Below are 13176 nucleotides of genomic sequence, written 5' to 3' on the forward strand. Positions count from 1 at the left end.
TTGAATAACTAAGTCTCAATAATGTGGATTAAAAGAGAGAGAGCATGGTATGTATTGCTCTGTGCTCTGGCAAAATATACATAATGTTACCGAAAAATGGGGCCAAAATGAGTACAACATCCACAAAACAATTTAATGCTTTCATTAATGATACTGGCAGTGATAGCATTTGTATTGTTATTCTGAGACTTTTGTGTGTAAGGTGGAATGAACGAACAAGCAATTATGGGATATTTTATCATTCCCATGTCACTGAGAACCAGGGTTCTTAATCGGAAGAAAGAAGATTTAAATGCAGAATGGAAGAGGCTTGGTAAACACCCTGGAGTTTACTGTTCTATTTTGAATTGAAAGGGTCAGCATCCACACAGAACATTTTGCACAGGGGCAGAACTCCCTACATTGTGCTTCACCTTTACTGCACTTCTCAGACACTGCACTTTTCACAAACTGAAGGTCTGTGAAAATTATAAACTAAACTGTACTGTCTAGGGATTCATACGAGAGGATAAAATTGTAAAGAAATACACAAAAATTATTACAATAAAAATCAGGGGAGGCCAGAAGTGGTGGCTCATACCTATAATCCCAGCATTTGGGATGCCAACACAGAGAGATTACTTGAGGCCAGGAGTTTGAGACCAGCCTGGGCAACATAGCAAGACCCCATCTCTACAAAAAAATTAAAATTAAAAAATCAACTGGGAGTGGTGGTATGTGCCTATAAAACCACCTACTTCAGGAGGCTGAGGCAGGAGGATCACTTGAGCCAAAGAGGTCGAGGCTGCAGTGACCTATGATCATGCTACTGCACTCCAGCCTGGGCAAAAGAGTGTGACCTTGTCTTTAAAATAAATAAATAAATAAATAAATAAGAAGGAAAGCCAGAGGAGTGGCTACTTCAGGGAGATTTGGTATGATTGGAATGGAGAAACTCCAGGAAGGCTAGAAAACACCATTTTTGACCTGGGTGTTTGTTTTAAGTGTGCTCACATTATAAGTAAGTAATCTAGGCATGTGTTTTGTGCTGCTTTTGTAGAGTTCCTATATTTTACAATAAAAGTTTTTAACAAGAAAAAATAACAAGAAACCCAGTAATTTTCAAAGTTACCTTCCCCTTCAAAAAGGTGATCATCTAGCCTCAGCCTTTCAACTGGCTGGGACTACAAGGACACACCCACATGCCTGGCTAAATTTTTATTATTTGTAGAAAATGGGTTCTCTGTTGCCCAGGCTGGTTTTGAACTCCCAGGCTCAAGCAATCCTCCTACCTTAATTTGTTTTTATGTACGAATTACGGCTAAGACTTCAGAAGAAAAAAGAGGATAAAAAGGCAGGATATGGCTTTGGAGGAAGAATGTAAAGCAAAAATAATTAGCACTATTTATGTCAAGCCATGGGAAGATAATTTCTTACTGAATCAATGTCGTGATATTGAGGGTTAAGATGCATATATGATAAATGAGAGGTGCTTACAGCCAAAGTGGTTAACTTAAGCAAAAAGAATAGTGTGAGATTTGAAGTTTCTAACTACATAGAGTGATACATTTCAAATATCAGACCCAACCACATTTTAAAAGTCAGAGTAGTCTGGACATGGTAGCTCACATCTGTAATTCCAGCACTTTGGGAGGCCAAGGCAGGTGGATTGCATGAGGCCAGAAGTTCGAGACCAGCCTGGCCAATGTGGAAAACCCCACCTCTACTAAAAATACAAAAATTATCCAGGTGTGGTAGTGTGCACCTGTAGTCCTAGCTACTTGGGAGGCTGAGGCACAAGAATCCTTAAACCCAGGAGGTGGAGGTTGCAGTGAGCCAATATCGCACCACTGCACTCCAACCTGGGTAACAGAGTAATATTTTGTCATAAAATAAAATAAAATAAAAATAAAAGTCAGACTATATATTCCAGAAATTTGGATCTTCTACTATAGTTGCTGATAGACTTGCAAATCCTACGATTTGCAAATTGGCTTACAAGTTGGCTTCATAGTTATTAGTCCAACAGGATCATTGAGTTAGGCCTGTCTATTCTTAGGCATGGCTGAAACTCACTTGATTTTCAACACTATCACTCTCAGCAATCAATATTTTGTCTTATACATTTTATTTGAAATCTTTATATGAAAAGGAATATGTAATAACTTTTTATACTGAAGGTTCATACTCACAGTTAAATACATTTCTAGTTAGTTGAGCAGGTATTCTACTCATGGCTAAGGCTGAAGGGTTTGCTCGAGCCATATGCCCTTTGAGAGAAGCAGGCCAGCAGGACCAAAGTGTGCTTGAGCTACCAGCAATCCAATTTACCCTATTGTCTCCTTGGATTAAGCATCAGCTCTGCTAGCCCAGGCACATAGTTGAATTGAATTAACAAGGTTATTCAAAACCTGAAATCACTATGATAGAGGAATGTTGTTTATCGGGTAACCTTATTCCTTATTTTAAATTAGATTTTTTTGTTTTTCCAAGGTAAATTAAAATGCTTTATTAAAATAAATAAAACATTCTTAAGAGCCTCTCAGATTACAAACACAGCACACATACAAGAGACTTGTATTTCCTGGATCTCTGTCCAAGGGCCAAACCCACACTTTAGGACATGGATTTCTAGGGCCCTTACTACAGAGAACAGTCTTGTTGCCTCTGAGACTCCAAATCAGCTTCACCCAGTAGGATCTGAAGGTGGAAGCAAGGACTCAGAAATAGAAGACGAAAGTGTGGAAACAAGCCAGGTGGAATTAGATCATATAGTGCAGAGGAAAATACTAGGGCAACTTTAAATAAACCCTTTGTAAACTCTGGGGAGAAAATGTGCAATGAAGGTGCACTTGCAAGGGTTAGCTTTTTATATTTTTAAGGTCTGACCATGAATAAAGCTTCTGAAGAGCAGAAGTGGAGCAAGAAAACTCAAGCTGAAGGCGCTCAGAAGCAGGAAGAATCTCAGTGGTCACCCAGTCCAGCCTCGCCCCAGCCCACCACTCATGCAGCAGACATGAATTCTTTGCACAGCCTCTCAGGCAAGCTGTCAGCCAGTTGCTGAAGAATGAAGACAGGGACCTAGGAGACTAAAAGACAAACAGCTCCTGATCAGGCACTGGAAAAATTGATAAACGAAGTCAATCTTCTTGGTTCCCAAGTTCCCTCCTCTCTGCCCTTTCTCCTCTGCAGAACAACTGCTACACTTTTTCATTGGCCCAGTACTCATTTATATCCTGGCTGCGGGACTTTGTAGTTAATTAGAGTTTCATAATGAGATGTGCTGCCTTGTGTGATAACAAGCTTCCTGTCATGGGAAGCAACCAGGCCAAAGCTGCATGACCATGAACCAGGAACACTGCAGAAGTGTGTGGAACGGGAAAGCAGAACTGAGGCCCTCCACTCACAAATAGTAGGAGGCTCTTACAGCATCAATTGCAGATATTGACATCAATTCAGCAAATCTTTATTGATCATTTACAATAAGCCAGGCACTGTGCTGTCATCACCAGGAAACTGCAAGCTCAATAAGTACCAAGACCATGCATTCTTTATTCAGCATTCTAGACTCAACCTGTTGCCTGGAACAAAGCAAGTATTCAATATTTGTGAAGTGAGTGAATGAATGAATCACTGGTACAATGCTGAATAATTGTTAACAAGGTGATACAATCAATTTCCTTATCCTTCAGTACCTAGGATTTACTAAATGTAAAGTGGGATTAATAATAGTAACCTTTTAACGTTATTATAAGAATTAAATTTTAAAATATAGATGCCTGCATTTGCCCATGATAGAGCAATTGATAAAGTACTTGCACTCTTGCCATTAAAAATAACTAGAAAAACTGGAAAAATATATGAAATAAATGGACATTGGACAATACCTACTACAGGACTGTGATCCCTGATTAAAGGTGGAAACAAACAAGGTGAACACTTAAGGCTTTCTGCCTGAAGACAATTTCCAGACCACCCACTAGAGAGAGAAAACCCAAACAGATCCTAGCAGCCTGCTCAACTGGAAAAAAATATATAGTTCGGGAAGCTGGAGGCAGCTAGAACTTGTACAGCAGAATACCAGAGGGAAGGAGGCTACACACACATAAAAAAGTGGCTACAAAAATCTGCATCAGGAGCTCTTGAATATGAATCTGCACATGTCTAGGGTGAAATTCCATGAGACTAGGAAAAAGAACAGCTGCAGTAAAGGAAAATTATTTGTGGTAATAATAAGCTAAAAAATTCCCAGAGCTCACATATGACTGGGAAGTTTCCAAGTTCCCACCAAGCAGTGATTATTCATTAAGTACATGGGACATTCATTACAGACACACGAAGGGCTATGCCTTAGTAGAAGGAATAAACTAGCCCTAGAAGAAAAGGCTACTATTGACCCAATTCCATAATTAAAAAAAAAAAAAAAAACTTGAAAGGATCAAGCAGGTCTGCAAGTAACTTAACTGCCTGCTAGAACAAAGTCCAACACCCTTTAAGGAATGCAACAAAATCCAGTACTCAATAGCATAAAATACAATGTCTAACTCCAGTAAGAAAAAAAAATACTAGATATGTAAACAAGTGGGGAAATGTGACCAAGAACCAAAGTAAAGAATCTATCAATGACAGCGATGACAGCAATGATGTAATTAGCTGAAAAAGATGTAAAAGCAGTTATTACTAATATTATAAATATATTCAAAGATTTAAAGAAAAACATAAATGCTATGAGTGAGATGAAAGATATTGTTAAAAAGAACTTGTAGAGATAAAAATACTTGTAGAGATAAAAATTCCTTGAATGAACCAAAGTAACAAGAGATTAGACACTGCAGTAAACTTGAAAATATAGAAATGGAACCTATCTAAGTAAACTTGAAAATATAGAAATAGAACCTATCTAAGGTAAAATGTATAGATAAAAGAGGGGCGAAAAAAATGAAGGAAATCTCAGTGAGCAGTGTGATCCTATCGATCAGTCTAATATACAGATAATTGGAGTCCTAGAAACATAAAACAGAGAGTAAAACCAAAAAAAACAAAAAATAATGACTGTAAGTTTTTTACAAAATTCAAAGAAAACAAAAAAACTCAAAGATCTAAACTCTAAAAACCCAAATTAGGCTACAAGTGGTGGTTCACACTTGTAATCCCAGCACTTTGGGAGGCTGAAGTGGGAGGATCACTTGAGCCCAGGAGTTTGAGACCAGCCTGGGCAATATACCAAGACCCCATCTCCAAAAAATAAAAATAACGGAGCACAGTGGCACACATCTGTAGTCCTACCTACTTGGGATGCTGAGGCAGGAAGAGTGCCCAGGAGGTAAAGGATGCAATGAGCTATGATCACCCCCACTGCACTCCAGCTTGGGTGACAGAGTGAGACAATCTCTAAAAATTTTTTAAAACCCACATTAGGATAAACATGAAAAAAAGCCACACCAAGGTATATCATAAGCAAACTGCTAAAAACTGATAATAATGAGAAAAGCTGAAAACCAGCCAAAGAAACACAGAATATATTATTAAGAAACAAAGGTAAGAAAAAGGACCTGATGTATTGGCAGAAACCATGCGAGCCGGAGGACAATGAATCGACATCATTAAAGTGCAAATCAAAACAAAAGTGACATCTCAGAAAATATACTCAGCACAGATGTTTCCAATAGTAAGGTAAAATAAAAGTGTTTCAGGACAAAAAAAGAAAAACAAAACAAGACATTTCACCTCCAGCAGACAACAAAAGAAGACATGTTAAAGAAAGTTATTCAGGTAGAATAAAAACAGGACCACATGGAAATCTCTATACAAAGAAATGAACAGCACCAGAAATTATCAATATGTGGGTGAATGTAAAATGTATTTGTCTTATATTTTAATTTCTTTAAAAAATAACTGTTTAAAACAAAAGTAATGGCAATGTATTCTAGAGTTTATCACATTTGGAAGTAATATATATAAGAACAATAGCACAAACAATGAGAGAGAGAAAATGTATATATTGCTATGAGTTTCTTAAATTATGGCATAATATCATTTAAAAATAGACTGGGATGAGTTGAAGATGAATATTTCAAATGCTAGAGCAACCAAGAAAACTATTTTAAGAGCAAAACTAAAAAATATCTAGGAAGTCAGAAGAATGGCTAAAGCAAAAAAGACAGACAATAGCAAATATTGGCAAGAATGTGGAATATTTGCAGGTCTCATACATTGCTGGTGAGAAAGTAACATTGTTCTAACACTTTTGAAAAAAGTTTAGCAGTTTTTTACAAAGTTAAACATATACTTATCATATGACTCCCAATTCCACTCCTAAGAATTTACCCAAAAGGAATAAAAATGTATGCCTCCATGAAGACTTGTACATGGATGTTCATGGCAGCTTTATTCATAATAGCCAAGCACTGAAACAAACCAAATGTACAAGAGGAGAACCGATAAACCAATGATGACACATACACTCAACGGAAATATAACTCAGTTTAAAAAGAAAGAAAAATGGAAGGAAGGAAGAAGGGAGGGGAAGGGAAGGAAGGAAAGGAAGGGAGAGAGAGAGAGAAAAGAAAGAGAAAGAAAGAAAGAAAGAAAGAAAGGAGGGAAGGAAGGAAAAGAAGGAAGGAAGAGAGAGAGAGAAAAAGAAAGAAAGAGAGAGAGAAAGAAAGAAAGGGAAAGAAGGAAAGAAAGAAAGAAAGAGAAAGAGAAAGAAAGGAACTAAGGAAGGAAGAAAGGAAGGAAGGAGAAAGAGTATGAACTGTTGATACAAGCAACAGCTTAAAAGAATCTTATAAACACTTGCTAAGCAAACACAGGCTCAATGAACATATATTGGATGATTCCATACTTATGAAGTTCTAACAAAGATGAAAGTAATGCATGATGGCAGAAGATACAGACCTCTGCCCAGACCTGAAGCTATGAAACCCAGGGATAACAAGAACTTAAGTCCTCCCTGAGTGAAGACAGCCAGAATGTGCCCCTCCTGCACATTTGTTACAAACTGTGACTCAGTCTCACCTGTCCTGCCCGAGAGGACTGGTCTATCTCCACCTCAACGGCCTGCTGAGCCCTGGTGCTGATAGCTCTGGGTAGGATACTCAAAATGAAATTTCTTCTCTCTCCCTTAGTATCTTCTTTGTTTTTGTTTTTGTTTTTAAGAAATGGGGTCCTACTCTGACACCCAGGCTGGAATGCAGTGGCACGGTCATAGCTCACTGCAGCCATAATCTTCTGGGCTCAAGCAATCGTCTGCCTCTGCCTCTGCCTCCCAAGTAGCAAGGATGACAGGCATGCACCACCATGCTCGACTCTCAGTGTCTTTTAAAGAGATGAATTGTGTTCACTGGGAGTTGCTTGAAATTGTGTTATGCAGATGAAAGAGTTTCTATTGCCTAGATGGGCTCATTCAGGGAGCCTTTGATTTCAGTTATTAAGTGCAGAGGGGCTTCAAGAGACCCCCCACAAAGAAATATACACTTATCCTTTCCCTGGAAGGAATATGCTCATCTGAGGGGCCAGACTTGGCACTCAAGGTTTCCAATTAAGCCCTGATTGCATGCCTGAGCCAGCTACTTCCGAAGGTAATCAAACCTCTCTCACTGTTTTGTTGAAAGTGGCTTAAGCGGAAAGGAAACAGCAGACAAGAGCACAAAGTCAGCAGGTGCATCTCTCAGCTTTGACCAGTTCACTGAACTTCCAGGGAAGACCTCCTAATATCAGAGGAGGAATTCTGGGGGGGGAAAAATAAAACAGAAAAGCAAGCATTGCTTGGCTCACATCAAGACAAAAGCAGCTTCCTTTGCAGCAGGAGAGACAGCTGCTGATGCAAATACCACATGGACGGTAATTTTGGAAAACTTGCCTGTTTGAAGAGGCTGTTGTGAGAGTGTTGATAATGCTTATAAAGATCTAGTTGCCTTAATTCATGGAGGGCCATTGCTAGTATTGGGGATGGAAGTTATTTACTTTTTAATTACAGAATTGATTGTCTTTATTCTCTTTTAAAATATACAAGGTTTTTGTTACTCTTTTCTTCAAGGTGACCATATGTCTTTCAATTCATGGCAAGGTGACCATAGGTCATTCAATTTACTCAGTAGCTCAGCCACGAATAGCCCAGAATAGGCAACATCTCTGCCAGGTTTCCCAGCCCCACTGGGATCAGGCCACAGGAAACAAGTCCTGATCCGCAATGTGGTGGGCAAAATCACACCTCCCTAAAGAAAGATGCCCACATTATAATCCCTGGAACCTGTGAATATGTTACCACCTTAGGCAAAAGTGAATCTGCCAATGAGATTAACGATCTTGAGATGGGGAAATTATCTTGGATCACGTGAGTTGGACCAATATAATCACAATGACCATTATAAGAGGGAGGAAGGAGGGTCAGAAACACAGAGAGGAGATGTGACAATGAAGCAGAGGTCAGAGTCACAGACAGAGAGAGAGAGTGGAGGATGCTACCCTGCTGGCTTTAAAGATGGAGGAAGAGGACAAAGTCAAGGAATGCAGATGGCTTCTAGAAGCTGGAAAAGTAAAAACAAAACAGATTCTCCCCTGGATACATCAGAAGGAAGGCAGTTCTGCTGATACCTTGATTTTAGGACTACTGACTTCCAAAACTAAGAGAGTAAATGCATATATGCATATATACGTATATACATATATACGTATATGTGCATATATATATAGTGTGTGTGTGTATATATATATATATATGAAAGAGAGAGAGAGAGATGGCGTCTCACTCTGTCTCCCAGGCTGGAGTGCAATGGCGCGATCTCGGCTCACTGCAGCCTCCACCTCTCGGGTTCAAGCAATTCTCCTGCCTCAGCCTCCCTAGTAGCTGGGATTACAGGCACGCACCACCACACCTGGCTAATTTTTGTATTTTTAGTAGAGATGGGGTCTCATCATGTTGGCCAGGCTGGTCTCGAACTCCTGAGCTCAAATGATCTGCCCTTCTCGGCCTCCCAAAGTGCTAGGATTACAGGCGTGAGCCACCGAGCACAGCCATAATGCATATTTTTTAAGCCACTGGGTTTGTGGAAATTTTTCACAACAACAATAGGAAACTGACACACTTGAGGACACAAAGGAAAGGTACAAGGGCCCTGAACACCCTCAGTGGCATCAGCGGCCTCCTTCATGTGGGCTGACAGTCACTGACATTTAGAAATACAAGAAATGGTCTTTCCCCACTCACCAGCAAGGTTGGTTACCTCTTCTCAGCTTTTCAGTAGCTCATTCCAAACAATATATCTTTGAAATAGGAATGCCATTTGTCAGGCCCATGCTCCATTTTGGCAAAGGCATAAAAAAATAGAAACTAAACTTGAGGATAACATTTAAGCTTCTAACAGACCATATTCTGGAAGTCACACATTAAGTCTAATTGGGGGGAAACACGTGGCCCTATCTTCCAAATATCAATGCAAATCAGAAGCGGACCTTGAAGAGTGAACAAACTATTACCACAAGGCTGTGAATTTTCTCTAACTGGGGGCTGCTAAAGCAAGAGGAGATGTTTTCCCCCCAGGAACCAAGTTCTAGAACATACTCTCTTAAGATAAGACTTGAGGAAGTAATAAAGATGACTAGAAATAGGAAAAATTCACCTTTTCAGACTCAAAATGTGAGTAGCCATGAGTTGTAGAGACATAGTTTTTCTCCCACATTATCTGATGGGTCAATATGCCCCAGGACGTAGACGGTGCAAGAACGTCTTGTAAGAGAAGAGTGTTTACAGTGGTATAGAAACAAGAACGCCTCACATGCAAGCAGACTGTGAAGGAGCTCAACTGGTATATGCTATTTCTACCCCCAGCCTCCCTCCTGTCTGGTGTTTCACAATTGAGTTGAAGGAAGTTAGCAGGTAGCCTGCTCACCATCACTGGCTTCTCTTCTGCACACTGGCAGACATCACCAGCTGATCACAGTGCCCCACTGGCCCAACCTGGCCCCAGTCCCATAATTCTCAACACATTCACTAGCAATCAAGACTAGACCTGGACTCTCCAGATAACCTACATGCCAGTCCTGAGGGGAAGTATCCTATATGTGGAGATCGCTTGGTCCAACATAAAAATTGTCAAGGAAAATATTTGCCCTCCAGGTCTTTCACACAGTGGTACTTCCAGTTCAGCACCATCAATCCGTAAAGAGGTTGCAAAGTAGCAGGGCAGAGACAGCTAAGGAGGCGTGGACAGGCTTGCTCCATGGGCTGTGTCCAGGTCCAGGTGCCAAGTGGGGATTCCTGAGCAGCCCAAGCAGGGCAGGATTTAGAAAGGAAAAGGAGGGAGAACAGAAGAGTAGCAGGAAGGCGTGGAAGACAAGCTTCCCAACCTCACGGTTTCGCCCAGTGCCGGCCTCCCTTCTAATGCAGAAAGTGCCAGGAGTCTCTCCTCCCCCTTCGCCACGTGAATCCTCCTCTTCCCCACATGAACCTCACATGACCCCCGGTCCCCAGGGCTTGCCATCACTTCTGTTGCTATGGAAACCTCTGGCCTCATCCAGCAATAGCATCACGGTTTTAGTGAATGAAACCGTGTAACGGCTGCCCATCGGTTACAAAGGCTCAACAGCAGCCCGGTGCTTACAGGCTCTGCTGAGGTCATGATTTTTCATGAAGACTTGTTTGCTCCGTTACTAGGGAGAAATGGCATGCAGATCCCGGCTGAGGGGCACAGGATTCATTTAATAGCACCTCATTTAGAGGAAAGCCCAATTGCTGAGCTTTTAGAGTGTGAACAGCACAATACAGTCTGGTAGGCACCTCCCTCTGGCCCCACCTCCAGGTCCCAGAGAACAACAGGCTGCCTGAGAACTGGCAGATCTGGAAATAGAGGAAAGGGTGAATAAAATGCTTTTCTAAGAAAGCTCACTCTTCCTCACCACATGTATGCACATTCACACTAGACTGTCTTTTTTCCCTCCCTTCTCATCTGGATATTTGACGTCAAAGGTGAATTTGGGGGCTGGATCATTCTTTACATTGTTGTAATACTATCTAATTCATTTCTCACATTGGAAAACTAAATATGGTAAATAATAGCACATTAGGGAATGGATTAAAAATAATGAATGTCAAATGATTGTGGATATTGACAATGTGTAGAACAATATGCACATGAAAAGGTGAAAAAGCAGCTTATTTGTGTGTTGGCATACATATATATATAAAAAATATATAAAAAATATATAAAATATATATAAATATATAATATATAAAATATACATAAATATATGAATATATATAAAATATATATATATAAAAATATATATAAAATATATAAATATATATAAATATATATAAAATATATATAAATATATAAATATGTATAAATATATAAATATATAGAAATATATATAAATATATAAATATATAGAAATATATCAATATAAATATATGTATAAATATATATAAATATATATAAATATATGTACAAATATATATAAATATATATAAATATATAAATATATGTATAAATATATATAAATATATAAATATATGTATAAATATATATAAATATATAAATATATGTATAAATATAGAAATATATCTATAAAACTAGAAAATAAAGACAAATATATATAAATATATAAAACTAGAAAATAAAGACAAATATATAAAACTAGAAAATAAAGACAAAATAATCACACTCATTACCCTCCCTCATTGTTAGGCAATCTTGCATGTATAATTGTCAAAATTTATATATATGTATATATATAAAATATACATATATTTATATTATATATACACATATATAATATACATATATAATATATGTATATTTTATGTACATATATTTTATATGTATATAGACACATATATAATATACATATATAAATATACATATATGTATATTTATACAAATATATGTATATGTATGCACATATATGTGTACAAATATATGTATATTTATACAAGTATACATATATAATACACATATATTTTATATATATACATATATAAAATATACATATATTTTTTATATATACATATATATAAAATATACATATATTTTTTATATATACATATATACAAATTTTGAGAATTATACATGCAAGATTGCCTAACGATGAGGGAGGGAATGAGTGTGATTATTTTGTCTTTATTTTCTAGTTTTTTCTATTAAAAAGATGAATTGCTTCTGTAAAAAGAAAAAATTAAGTTATTTAATGTTCAAAAGTTTTGCTAAATCTAATAAGCCTGTTTAAAATAATTAGCCTGTTATTATTGTATAATAATAGACAGAAGAAAAGTGACTAAACATGTTATTGGCTACCGCTAGAAGAGAGAAAAATGTGTCCATAGCAAACTTAGAAGAGTGTGTGTGGGCCTTAACACAGTTCTTTAGATTCCAGTTGAGTAATTGCCATCACCATCCCCCTTATCACCATCACCATCATCATCATTACCATCACGATCATCATCATCACCATCACCATCAGCACCATCATCCTCATCACTATCACCATCACCATCATCACCTTATCACCATCACCATCATCATCTCATCACCATCACCATTATCATTAACACCATCACCATCACCACCATCATCCTCATCACCATCACCATTATCCTCATCATCCTCACCATCATCATCAATGCCATCACCATCATCATCATTGCCATCACCATCATCATTAGCAGCAGCAGCATCACCATCAGCACCATCATCACCATCATCATCTTCACCATCACCATCATCATCTTCACCATCACCATTATCATCATCACCATTAGCACCATCACCATCACCATTTGTTTGTGTCATTTATGATTTCTTTCAACAGCGTTTTACAGTTTTCCTTGTTTCACCTCCTTGGTTAAGTAGATTCCTAAGTATTTTATTTTTTTGCAGCTATTGTAAAAGGGAGTGAGTTCTTGATTTGATTCTCAGCTTGGTTGCTGTTGGTGTATAGCAGAGCTACTGATTTGCATACATTAATTTTGTATACTGAAACTTTGCTGAATTTATTTATCAGTTCTAGGAGTTTTGTGGAGGAGTCTTTAGGGTTTTCTAGGTATATAATCACCTCATCAGCAAACAGTGGCAGTTTGACTTCCTCATTACTGATTTGGATTCCCTTTATTTCTTTCTCTTGTCTTGTTGCTCTGGCTAGGATTTCCAATACTATGTTGAATAAAAGTTGTGAAAGTGGGCATCCTTGTCTTGTTCCAAT

This window comes from Pongo pygmaeus, chromosome 22 (assembly GCF_028885625.2).
Source record: "Pongo pygmaeus isolate AG05252 chromosome 22, NHGRI_mPonPyg2-v2.0_pri, whole genome shotgun sequence".
NCBI lineage: Eukaryota > Metazoa > Chordata > Mammalia > Primates > Hominidae > Pongo > Pongo pygmaeus.